We start from the raw sequence: 13,925 nt of genomic DNA, 5'->3' as shown, positions 1-13,925 counted from the left end.
ATCAACTCAATAAAAATCCCTTAAAGGATTTGGGAGATGATGAAGTTGAGCTTTAAGAGCAACAAGATCAACTAGTTCCTCATCAAGGAGTTCAACAAGATCTACATAAAGATTGGACCATTAAGAAGGATCATCCTAAGGACCTAATCATTGGTGATACATCAAAAGAGGTAACAACTAGATCATCTCTTAGAAATATATGTAATAACCTTGCATTTATTTCTCAAATTTCTCCTAAGAGCATATATAAGGCCATAAATGATGAATGTTGGGTACTTGCAATGCAAGAGAAACTTAACCAATTTAAAAGAAATAATATTTAGAACTTAGTTCCTAGGCCAAAGGATCATCCATCCATAGGCACCAAATGGGTGTTTAGAAATAAGTTAGATAAAGATAGAAACATAACTAGGAATAAGGCTAGGTTAGTAGCCAAAGGCTATAACCAAGAGAAGGGTATTGACTATAATGAAACTTTTGCCCCTGTAGCTAGATTAGAAGCCATTAGAATTTTGCTTGCATATGCATCATACATGAATTTTAAACTCTTTCAAATGGATGTTAAAAATGCTTTTCTAAATGATTTTATTGATGAGGAGGTATATGTTGAGCAACCTCCTAGTTTTGAAAACCATGAGTTTCCAAACAATGTTTTTAAATTGACTAAAGCCTTGTATGGTTTGAAACAAGCTCCTGGAGCTTGGTATAAAAGGCTTAGTAACTTTCTTTTGTAAAATAATTTTTCAAAAGGAAAAGTTGATACAACTCTTTTTGTTAAAAATCATAAAAATGACATCCTTGTAGTGCAAATATATGTTGATGATATTATATTTGGTGTTACTAATGATTGTTTGTGTGAAGAGTTTGCTAACACCATGAAGAGTGAGTTTGAGATAAGCATGATGGAAGAACTCAAGTTCTTCCTTGGGCTTCAAATCAAGTAAGCTAAGGATGGCATCTTCATCAACCAAGCCAAGTATACCAAAGAATTTATCAAAATGTATGGGATGGAGAATAGCAAGCCAAGTAGAACTCCAATGAGCACAAATACCAAACTTAACAATGATGAAAAAGGAAAACTGATTGGTAAAAAGCTCTATAGAGGTATGATTGGTAGTCTCTTATACCTCACGGCTAGTAGACCGAATATTATGTTTTTCGTATGTTTATGTGAACATTTTCAATCATGTCCTAAAGAGTCTTATTTGCATACTGTTAAATGCATTCTCAAATACTTGAACGATACATTGCATTTAGGTCTATGGTATCCTAGAAATGCATCTTTTGATTTGAGTTCCTACTTGGATGCTGACTTTGCTGGAAGCATCCTTGATAGGAAGAGTACTTTAGGTACTTATCAACTCCTAGGACACTCTTTAGTTTCCTGATGTAGCAGAAAACAAAACTCAGTTGCACTTTTCACGGCCGAAGCTGAATATGTGGCTGTAGGTCTTTGTTGTAGCTAAATTCTTTGGATCAAATAATAATTAAGGGACTTTAAAGTGTCTCTTGATCATATTCCTATTAAATGTGACAATACAAGTGTAATCAATTTGATCAAGAACCCCATACAACATTCTATAACTAAGTATATAGATATTAGACATCATTTTATATGTGATCATGTGTTGAATGGTGATGTTATTCTTGAATTTGTTGATTCAAATCACCAATTAGTTGATATTTTTACAAAACCTTTATGTAAAGATAGGTTTAATTTGATTAAGAGAGAATTAGGCATGCTTGATAACTTTGATGCTTGAAATTGTGATGATTGAATGTGTATATGCTTTTTGAAAATTCTTGTTAAATTAGTGTATGTTTGATGTTTTAAGATTTGTATCAATATTCTTCAAAATTTTTATGTGTTAAAAGTCTTATTTACTCAAAAAGAAAAAATTTTCGATATTGCTATGGTCTTGAAAATGTGTTTTTAAAAATTTCAGGCAGAGGTTCTTTAGGCAGTTGAAAATCCTTGTTTCGACTGCTGAACCTTCAAATTTTTTTAGAAATCGGGTAGTAGCTAAAGCGGCAGTCAAAAGCCTTGGTTCTGGCTGAACTTGAACTTTTTAAAACCCCTAAACTCCCTCTCTCTCTTTGACTTTTTGGCTCTCTCTCTTTTCTTTCCCTCTCTCACTCTCGAATCTCTCCTCACTCAGTTTCTCCATCAATTTTCCCTTGAACTCATTATTTTCAAACCTTCCTAATCATGATTTTACCATAATTTGCTACATTGGACCTCCTTAGGGTTTCACACACCATTTAGTTGTTAATTTGTTGTGGCTTTTGGGAACTTTTTTCCAAAAATTTTTTTGGGTTTCTTCTCTTTCGGATAAGTATTCACATCTTCAATTAATCTTCATGTTATACAATGTTAATTGATCTGAGATAGCTCAATGTTATTTGCTTAGCTGCTGTATGTGTATATATATATATATATATATATATATATATATATATATATATATATATATATATGTTTGTGGTATCATGGATTCTCAAGTCCAATGTTGAGGATTTGCCTAATTTAAGTCACTAATCTTACTTATTGTGAGTTAGATTTCTCTTTACTTAATGTTTGCTTTATGATATTGCATTCATATTGTGATTTACTGTTCACATGAATAGAATATTGGTTTTCTATTTTGACTGCCACATGATCACAATGCTATTTCTCATTAATTTAGATTATTCTCTTTGATTGTCCTAAAAAGGTTATTTGCTAAAATTCTGTTGTTGCTTTGAATAGACTGCATGATGGTTTTACAAGTCCTATTCACATGAAATTACTAAATTTGTATTATTGAAATATGTATTACTACTTTTTGGTTCTTTTTGAGATATTCTTGTGAATGGTTTTCAGTATGCATAAAACAATACTTAAATTTATATTTTTATCAAATTTTAACATGTTTCATGTGATCATATATGGTATATTTGCTTTTGTTCTCTGGTTCTGGAATGAGCGTACACTATATATGTAGTTTGAGTGTCTAAACAATACAATAATACTCATGTTAAGATTCAATTCAAGTAAGTTATGCCTTGTCTTGGATATGCACCTTATAAGTTTGCCATTATATGAAGTGTTCTTGTAATCTACATACATTACCATGTGTTTCTATATCTTTACAATTGATTATACAATTGCTAAGGTTAGATATGCTTCTTTTGAATTACTCTTTTTGGCATGGTGGCAAGCACTCGATCCTACAATTGTTGGCATCTACACATGTTTGACTTATATTGCCTAAGTGGATTTGGTTTGCATAATATTATTGCTTTTGCTGCATAATTCTCTATTGTTAACTTAAAAGGCAATATTTTATGGCTATTGTACCTTAGCTTGGCAATCTTTTGATGAATGGTTCATTCTATGCTACTTTTGACTTGGCTATAGACTCTTTATGTTTTCTTGAGAAAGAACCATGTTCATCTTCCCTTTGAAGTATATTTTTGATGATGCCAAAAGGGGGATATCTGTAGATAGTGTATTTTGATGATGCCAAAAGGGAGAGATATATAGATAAGTATATTTTTTATGATACCAAAAGGGGGAGATATACAGATAGTGGATGTATAATTCTAGATTCTATGCTTTATACATGATATATACATGGTATACATGTTTTTTAGATATTTATATGATACTTTTTAATCTATTAGATTGTCTTTGTATCATCATTCATCTAGGACTTATGACATTATGACATTATATTCATTGAGTCAAAACTTCTTTTATGTGCTCTCCAAATTCTAATTATTGAGGCATAAATTGTTTTTGAAAGCGGGAGACGTTAAGGGGGAGAATTTCTAAAAAAATATACACTTCACTTATGCTTAATTTTTCTCATCCACTAATTATTTGTCATCATCAAAAAGGGGAAGATTATTGGACCTAAGAGTCTTAATCCATGTTTTGATGATAATAAACAATCAGTGTGCTACTAATCTACCTTGGAAGTGTTTATGTTGAGATTATAGGTCTCAAGTTCAAAATTGAGAAACTGCTTCAAATCAAGATTGAAAGAGAGTAAGAAACTGAATTAAAGATCAAGGAGACACTAAAATGTAAATTTTTCTTTTATCTTGTGAATCTTAAATGGTTAGTTATGATGGCTCAGGTCTAAGTTTCTCTAAATTTGTTAGTGTCTCTATTTTTAACTTTTTCTTTACTAAGGGGAGTAAAATGAAATTTTCACTTTTGAGAAATGAAAATTTATTTTTGAAAGTGTTTTCATTGAAAAATTTATCAACTTAGCTTTCCAACGGTTCAAACGGATTAAAAATCCGAGTTTAAATTAAAAAGTTATGAGTTTGTGAATCTTTAAACTTCTTAGCGTCTCTATTTTTAACTTTTTTTTACTAAGGAGGAGTAAAGTGAAATTTTCACTTTTGGGAAATGTAAATTTATTTTTGAAAGTTTTTTCATTGAAAAATTTATCAAATTAGCTTTCCAACGGTTCAAATGGATTGAAAATCTGAGTTCAAGGTTATTATGAGCATTCATTGTAACTTGAGTGTGATAGAGTATTAAATTACTTTCGAGTATAAAGAGATTTATAAAAGAGTAAGGGTTTGCTCTTATGGTGATTGTAAGAGGTTTATTCTTCACCCAAAGAAGAATTTTACTTGAGTTAACTCTCAAGGAGGGCTTTGAGGAGAGAACGTAGGTTTGGGATAGCTTAACCTCTATAAAATTCCTTGTGTTCTTTCTTTCCTTCCTATTCTTTGTGCTCCTCACTCAAAATTTCTCTTAGCTTTCAAATTTTTTAATTAACACCCAATTTACCCCCCCTTTTGAGTTGCTATAAGAGACAACAACTATAAATCTCGTGCTCAGCTACGAGAATTATTTTTATATTTATTATATTAATATAATTAATAAATAAAAAAATATTTATATGAAAAATATTTAATTATATTTTATAATAATAAAAAATATTATATTTAAATTTTATAAATAGAACTATTGTAATAATTATTCAAATCATTTACTCAATGCAATTGAAATAAAGTTTTAGCCATTCATTATAATATATATGGTTTAGTTGAAGACCATACTATAATATAATATTTATTACTTATTTATTATAATATATTTAATAAGATATAATTTAATAATAAAAATATTTAGTTATAGAGTTTAATTAAAAAAAGAAGATAATAATAATATTGACTAAAAAAATAAACTAATTAACCAATTTTTTTTAAAAAAGCCTAACACTATTTTTATAGTAATAAATTTAGTTTATAAAAATTACTTTAGAATAATTTTTAATTGTTAAAAATAAATTAAATATATTATAAATTACATCAAAATTAAAAGTAAAACAAATTTAATTATTTGTTACATTTAAATCAAATTTAAACATTTAATAAAAATATAATTCTAAATAAATATCATAAAAAAGTTTATAGATATTATTTTTAATTTTTTAGAAAATAATAATAATAATTACAATATTATAATAAAAAATAATAATATCAATCAAAATTTTATTCAAAATAATGTTTATAGAAAAATAAATAAAAAAAGGTAAGAAATATCATTAAAATAGATCAACAATTCATTATTATTATTATTATTATTATATTTCACTCCAATGAATGAAAGTCTAATACTTCATTTGAAAAAATTAAAATTTATTTTATCATAAAATAAAATCATATTAAAATTTGTTTAAAAAGATAATAAATAATTTGAGTTTAAGAATTAAATAATTCAAAGAAATTAAAATGATAATAATAAAAAATAAATAGTTAAAAAATAATTTAAATTTATATATCAACAACTAAGTGATTTTAAAATTAAAAAATAAAATTAAAAATTCAATTAATAAAATAAAACACTTAAATAAGAATTTCAAGGGAATTTAGTGTATTTCTAGTTGAAAAAATTTAAATAATTTTGAAAGAAAAGAGTGAGATAGTATATCAAATGGAAAATTTAAAAATAAAGTTTTAATTAATTTTTTTTATTTTGGTTGGAAGAAAGCCTATTTTTGCAATAAAATAAAAAAATAAATTAAAAATAAAAAAGTAATAAATTATAATGATTATTGGAACAGTAATTTAATAAAAATAATAATTAAATAATTTAAAAACAATTAAAATTGAAATGAAAAAATAATTTGCCTTTTCTATCTACAGTCATGACGCGTCTTATAAACTCTTTGCCACAATAAACTCACCACCACAACCATTGAGGAGAAACACAATAAAGAAGTACAGGACCCACCTATCAAAAATAAAAAATAAAAAATAAGAATTCAAATCCTACCTCGTGCTCTGCAAAGTAAAAGAGGGAAGGTAGGGCTGACTTTTTAATGTTCTTAAGAACAGTAAAAATAAATAGTAAAAGTTGCACCTCTTTTAGTATGGTATAATAATAATAATAATAATAATAATAATAATAATAATAATAATAGGAGATTACGCAAATGTATGGAGTTAATTTCATTAATAGGGATGACCAGGCGGATAAACCAACAAGTTCTAAGGGAATTTCTCTCTGGGCGTTGGCGCTTTCAAGGTTAGTTTTTTTTTTTTTTTTTTTTCTGTAAGTATTCCTCCTCTATCCCTTTCGTCCATCCTTAATCTTGTTTCTTAATTGCCAAGTCTGACATCCAAGACAATGTTTCCAAGCTCATCAATATGATAGAGCAATGGAAATATAGAGAATCTTCCCTACATTTAACTATGGATGATGCCTTAACATCATCTAGATACTTTAAAGTTGTGATCGGTAAACTTATCTCAAGGAAATTATTCAGCGTAGCTGTAGTCAAAGCCACTTTAGCGAAATCTTGGAACACAAGATGGGAGTTTATGGTTGAAGCCAGAAGAATAATCTATTCATCTTTGAATTCTCACAGGAAGTGGATGCTGCTTATGTGCTAAAAAATTAGCCTTGGTCAATACAAAACTAGCTATTGTCTCTCAGAGAATGGCCCCCAGATTTATCTTTAGAAGAGATTACTTTCACAGAGTCAGCCTTCTGGCTTCAGGCCTATGGACTTCCACCCAATCAGCTGAACTCTCAGAATGCCAAAGTCATAGGTAATTTCTTAGGCACGTTCCTGGAATTTGATTTATCCTAAGATGGGGTTGTTAGATACCCCTACTACCTACGAATAAGAGCTTCTTTCCAACTAGGTTTCAAAACAAAAAATCGAATGGGGACTCGCACTGGGTACAGTTCAAACACGAAAAACTCCTAGACTTATGTTATTCTTGTGGCATCTTGGATCATCTGAGCAAAAATTGTCCCAACAAGGAATATATACAACAGAGCCTTAATGATTCTATGGAAAGAACTGGTTATGGGCTATGGCTCAAGGCTCCTACTTATAATTCTGTCTTACAATCACTAGCTCTAGTTAATGTAGAAGAAATCTATAGTTTGACACAATAAAACAAATCAACAAGTAAGCTCCCCTTGCTCACTCTTCCTTCCTTGAACCCTTTAACCCCTCCCATACCTCTCCAACCATCCTTGAATTTTTTTACTGCTCAAGAAAACTCTCTGCTTGCTTTGGATCATCCTAGAACAATTGCAATAAAATTCTTGAACCCAATTCCAACGTCAGCTACTGCAACATGCTCCTTAACCTCCTTGTTTTCAACCAATACCACCCCACAGAACACCAAAACCACAATTTTGAGTTCATTTAGTAACACAAAACCAGTTTTTTCCTATAAAAGGAATCTCGAGAAAAACAATCAGTGTTCTCCTACACCAAATCACTCTCCTGACTCATCAAGCCACATGCCACACCTGCAATAGCCCATAATCTCTCTACCTCAACCTTTTTCTTGACACCAAATCCAGACCCATTTTCAGAATTATCTTCAGTCTATTTCCAAAAGTCACATCAATGCTGAACTTTTCTTGGGCAAATTTCCCTTTCTCATAGATCACTTCCAAACAGCAACTCTAAATGTCCTTCAATCCTCGGGTGTTAATATTTTTTTTATCTCTTCTCCCATAAGTCTAGCTCCTAAGATGAAGGCCTGGCCCATAACAGTAACCAAGCCCAAAAACCTTCACAATCCACTGAGCTAAATAAGCAGACCACCACCCATCCCACAAACCCAACTTCCTTTATATATGGTTCAACTTTTGCACCCACAAGTGAAAAAACTACTTTTCTTTTCAAAGCCCAATGAAATCTTCCAACAAACCCCTCAAAGCAGCCCACAATTTAGGAAAAAAGGAAAAAGGTTCTTGCAGACCACTGCACTTCACTGGAAATTTTTGGAACTTCTCTAGGTCCAGAACAGATGCTATCTTGGGATCAATTAATTAAGATTTTAAAAGAATTGTGTAATATCTCAAGCTCAAGTCATAATGTAGAGATTCCATCTCCAAATCTCACAAAGACTACCATGACAGTTACTATGCATAACTGGAAAAGGAGGGCTCGCAGGAGTACCCAATCAAGACATGAATTTAGCATACAAGATTTATCAGAAGAGCAGAGCAAATTTCTTTAAAAATTTTATTATCGTTATATTTAATATTGATTATTTTAGAAACTAATGGAGTTTCCTATTTTATTATCGTTTGACATGTTTTACTATTCATCAATTATTTTCATAACCATCTCATAATTCACATCTCATTCATATATCTTAATTTCATATTCATTTCCATGCATTATCTATATATTTCAAATCTGTCTTCAAACCCATACAATCTCATTCATGCTAAAATCACATAAGTAAAATTTTCAAATTTCATTAATTTACACAATTTCATAATTTACATGATATATAAATTAATTACTTATGAAAAAGCTAATTTATTAATTTACATCACATTCATAATTCAAATAATTAAGATTTATTTATACTTTCTAAAATTTAAAATGTTTTATCCTAATTTAGTCTTCTTTGAAAGTGTTTATTATTATTTCATGATAAATTTCAATTATAATTCATACATTCATTTGATCATTTATATGATCACAATTCACATCAATTATCCTTTTATACCATTGTACTCAAAATATTCCTCTCTATAATAATGAGAACTAATGTCTCATTCATACATTAATATGGTTCATTTATTCATTCATTATGTTATTCATATTGATCACAATTCACAACAATTCTGGTTCACCATGTATATTTCAAAATTTTTTTTTTCTTTCTCATTTATACATTAGAATCTACTTATGTAAATTACAAATTTTATATTTCAAGTGAGTTACTATATTTTTTATGATCATTTTTGTGATGGGCATATAAGCCCTAACTATCTATTTTCAAATTTATCTTAATTTCTTTTTTTAAATTTTGACTAGGGATGCATAGTCCACATTTGTCACACAATTCTATGCATTAAGCTTAGAATTGGTTCTAGGTCTTCACCTAGTCCAACAAAATGTTGACTTTTTTTATAATGGATTATATAATAATTAATATTACCAAAAGATCCACATTTTTTTTTTACATTTTTTAGTATTAATATTGAATTGCAATTTTAAAGTTCCATATCTAAATTTCTATTTTTTCTTTTTTTTTTTTACCTTTTTTTTGTTCCATTTAGACATTTTAGAGTGGAAACCTTAAACAACTTCTTTTCAAGTTGTGTCTTGTGTGTTCTCTGTCTTTTTTTTTTTGAATCACTCCATTTGGAGTTTTGTAGCTCAAGTTATGGTCATTTTACCATAATATTTCTTTGTTTTGGTCTATATCTCTATTGTTTCTGGTAAAATTGGTAAAATTTTAGGTCAATTTGACCTTTCTACAAAATGACCAAGCAAAATGACCAAAAATTTTTCTGCCCATTGCATTTTGGGTGCAGGTCATCCAGAAACTCAAACTTTTGGTCAACTTGGTTTGGCTTTTGTGGTTGTTTTTCTTTCATTAGTTGGTTTTACGTACAAAGTTGTGCCATTTCATGTTCAAATTACCAATGAACCTCTAAAATACCCAATTTAGGCTGCTCAAACTGGCTGCTCCTCAGTCACCTAGTCATGCACACCTAGGGCTACACTAACCACCTAACACTAAACCCAACACCACACAATTTCTTTTTTCATTTCTTTTAACCAAATTTACTTGGTCACTAAAACTCCACTCACTTTCATCATTATCAAGTCTCTCACTCTCTCTCTCACTCAAACCCAAATTCCAATTTCAATTGCACACACACACAACACACACACCACACTTTATCCATTTATCCATCATCTCAATAACATAATAACTAAATCACTAATCAAATCAAAAAAAAAAAAAAAAACTCATAACTTTCTCATTTCCAAATTTTTTATTTTTTCTTTTTTTTTTTTTTTTTTTTTTTATTTTTTCTACTTACTTTAGCATGCTTCTAAGAGAAAAAAAAAAAAAAAATTATTTTAGCACTAACTTTGATGGGAGCAGAATTTTTTCTTTGACCCAACAGATTTTTCCTTCAATTTCTTTAATTTCAAATACAAGTAATATAGCAACTATCCAAGCAATTGTCTTACCTGAGAAGAGGACACAAGACCATGGGAGTAATGAGACACAACAAAAACATTTCTGTCCATAAGACCACATCTCTGACTCGGTGGAAGAGGCCAGCCATGAGTGGCTCCACTAGGAGCCTTGAACCTGCTATCTTGGAACTGTAAGGGTGTGGGGAACCCCCTGATAGTCCCCACTTTGGAAGGGATATGCAATACCCATTCCCCAAAAATAGTCTTCATTATGGAGATAAAAAATAAGAGCCATATTGTTAAAAAGGTTCTAAATCATTGTTCCTTTTTGGACTTACTCCTGGTTGATCCCCATGGTACTACTGGTAGATTAGCTCTAGCTTGGAAATTGGATTGTAATGTGTCTGTCACCAAGATGGAAAACTTCTTCATTCATGTTGTAATTACAGATGTTGTACTTAGAATGGATTGGAACCTACTTTTTGTCTATATTAATTATGCCAAGGAGGTCATGTGTTACCAATTTAATTTTCTAATTAACTACCACCATCAGTTATAGGGTCCTTTCCTTATTGCTAGAGATTTTAATGCTTATCTAAAATCTTGTGAAAAGTAGGGTGGGTCGAATATAAATGATACAAAGATGACTGTGTTCAGGAACTTCGTCAATCAATTGCATTTTGTGGACCTAGGCTTCAAAGGTCTAATTTATACTTGGAGCAATAGACAAGATGGTAATTAGTTTATTCAAGAACAGTTGCATAGGAGGCTCTCTTCTACCTAGTGGTTACTACACTACCCAAACACAATCATTTATCATCTGTCAGATACAGGATTAGATCATCGTCCCATTCTCATCTCTTTTTAGCTTGATTCTCCGAGAGCCAAGAAATTTTTTTTCTTTGACTCAAGATGGTCAGATAGATAAGATATGTATCAACTTATATTTGGGATTTGGAGTTCTTTCAGTCCTATGGCGAAAAATTCAAATCTTCGCTTAACCTTCTTAAAAATTAAAGCTTGTAGGCATGCTTTGGTGGATTGGAATAAAACAAACCATCAGAATTTTAGAGCCAATATTGATCATATTCAGTCTCAATTGGAGATGGCTAAGCTTAATTCTATCAACAGAGATATGAACAGAATTCGTCAATTAAAGCAGGATTAGTTAGGCGAGGTGAAAAGAGAGGAACTCTACTGGGCTCAAAAGGCACGCCAAAACTGGCTTTATATGGGAGATCAAAACACTGCATATTTCCATGCAAAAGTTATCCAAAGAAGAAAAAGGAATTCAATTATTGGCCCTCTCGACTCTAATGGCAATTGGGAGACTTCCTTACAGGACATCCAACTGATAGCTCTCAATTATTTTCATCGTATTTATTCCTCCCAAGATCCTTCTAACTTTGATGAGTTTACTGTCGGTTTTGACCAAAGAGTTTCTAATGAAATGAATGATGACTTGATTCATCCACTAACTCGGAGGAGATTCAGAAAGCAACTTTTGCCAATCATCCATCCAAAGCTTCGGGAGAATATGTGATGACAGGACTATTTTTTCAATAATATTGGCTAATTATTGGAAATGATATTTGTGCAGCTGTGTAGCAGTTCTTTGCCAATGTGAAGATGCCAAAAGGGGTTAATCATACAATTCTCACTCTTATCCCTAAGACGAAGCAAGTGAAAGCCATGAGAGACTTGAGACCGATTGGGTTATGTAATGTCCTATACAAAATCATCTAAAAAGTTCTTACATTCGGCTTACAACCTATCATGGATTAGATTATTGGGCTAGAACAGAGTGCCTCCATCAAGGGGTGTCTCATCTCAAATAATATCATTATATACCATGAACTGATGTACACTTTGAAACATAAGAGGAAGGGAAGATCATTTGGTATGGCTCTCAAATTAGACATCAGCAAGGTGTATGATTATGTGGAATGGCCTTTTCTACAGCATATGTTGTCTTGTTTTGGATTTCATGATCATTGGATTGCCTGGATTATGGAGAGCATTTGTACAGTATCTTATTCTATACAAGTGAATGGGCATAGATCTAGTTATCTAATTCCAATAAGGGGTTTACACCAAGGGGCCATCTTTTTCCTTTCTTGTTCCTATTTTGTGTTGAAGGACTATCTCACAAGATCAGAAGATCTTCCCTCTGAGGGTTGTCTGCTTCTAGACATGGGCCAACAATATCACATCTTCTTTTTGTGGATGACTCTATCTTATTTTCCAAAGCATCCATGGAGGAAGCCTAAGAAATTAGTAAAGTTCTTTCCCATTATTCACAAGTGAGTGGTCAAACCATTAATCTTGTTAAATCTAGTCTTGTCTTCAGCAGTAATACTCCATTGGGGGTTAAGAAGAAGAATTGCCGACTTTCTTCGAATTGACAAACTAGATAGGCTGGGCAAGTTCCTAGGCCTGCCTGCAGACATTCTAAAATCAAAAAATAAAGTGTTTACCACCATTAGAGATAAAATTTGCAATAAAACTGTAGGTTGGAAGGAAAAACTACTATCAAAAGGTGGTTGAGAAGTTCTCATTAAAGCTGTTACTACGGCTATCCTGATTTTTGCTATGTCGTGCTTCCACCTCACTTCCACTATATGTCGTTCCATTGACTCGTTTATAGCTTCTTTTTGGTGGGGAGAAAGCCAAAATGAAAGAAAGATACATTGGATGTCCTAGAATTCTTTATGTAATCCTAAATCAAAAGGTGGTATGGGATTTAAACACTTGGAAAGCTTTAATATGGCTTTACTGGCCAAACAAGGATGGCAGGTGATATCAAGACTAGATTCTCTAATAGTGCATCTTCTCAAAGGGAAGTATTTTCCTTCTTCATCATTTCTACAAGCTACAGAAGGCAGTCGAACGTCTTAGGGATGGAAGAATATTTTATGGGGAAGGGAAATCCTATCTAAAGGAATTCGATGGAATGTGGCTAATGGAGAGTTTGTTCTTTGTAAATTAGATCAATGGGTGCCAAATCTTTTCCCATATACTCCTCGTGTTAAAGTCCACCATAATCCTTAAATTAATTGGGTTTCCCAATTAATTGACCATTTTTCTTCTTCATGGAACCTTCGGATGCTTCAAGAGAATTTTTATGCAGAGGATATTAAGCACACCCTGGCCATTCCCATTGCCTTCAATAGACAGGAGGATAGACTAGTGTGGCATTTTGACAAATTTGGAAAATTTTCTATTAAATCTGGTTACTATATTGCCACAAAAATCCTTTCAACCTCTATATCCAATGGCGGTGCTAAAGCAAGTTCCTCTTCTCAAGTTTGGATGGAAGTATTTTGGAAGAGCTTATGGGCAATTTCTCTCCCTATAAAACTCTCTATTTTCCTTTGGCTGCTTTGTAAGGAAAAACTTCCTTCTTCTATGATAGTGCATAATAGATTGGCTCATGTTTCTCCTCTTTGTAAGTTTTATAGCTCAAAAGAAAGCTTGAGACACCTGTTCTTT

This window comes from Hevea brasiliensis, chromosome 6 (assembly GCF_030052815.1).
Source record: "Hevea brasiliensis isolate MT/VB/25A 57/8 chromosome 6, ASM3005281v1, whole genome shotgun sequence".
Classification (NCBI taxonomy): Eukaryota; Viridiplantae; Streptophyta; class Magnoliopsida; order Malpighiales; family Euphorbiaceae; genus Hevea; species Hevea brasiliensis.
Note: the sequence above shows the minus strand (reverse complement) of the source record.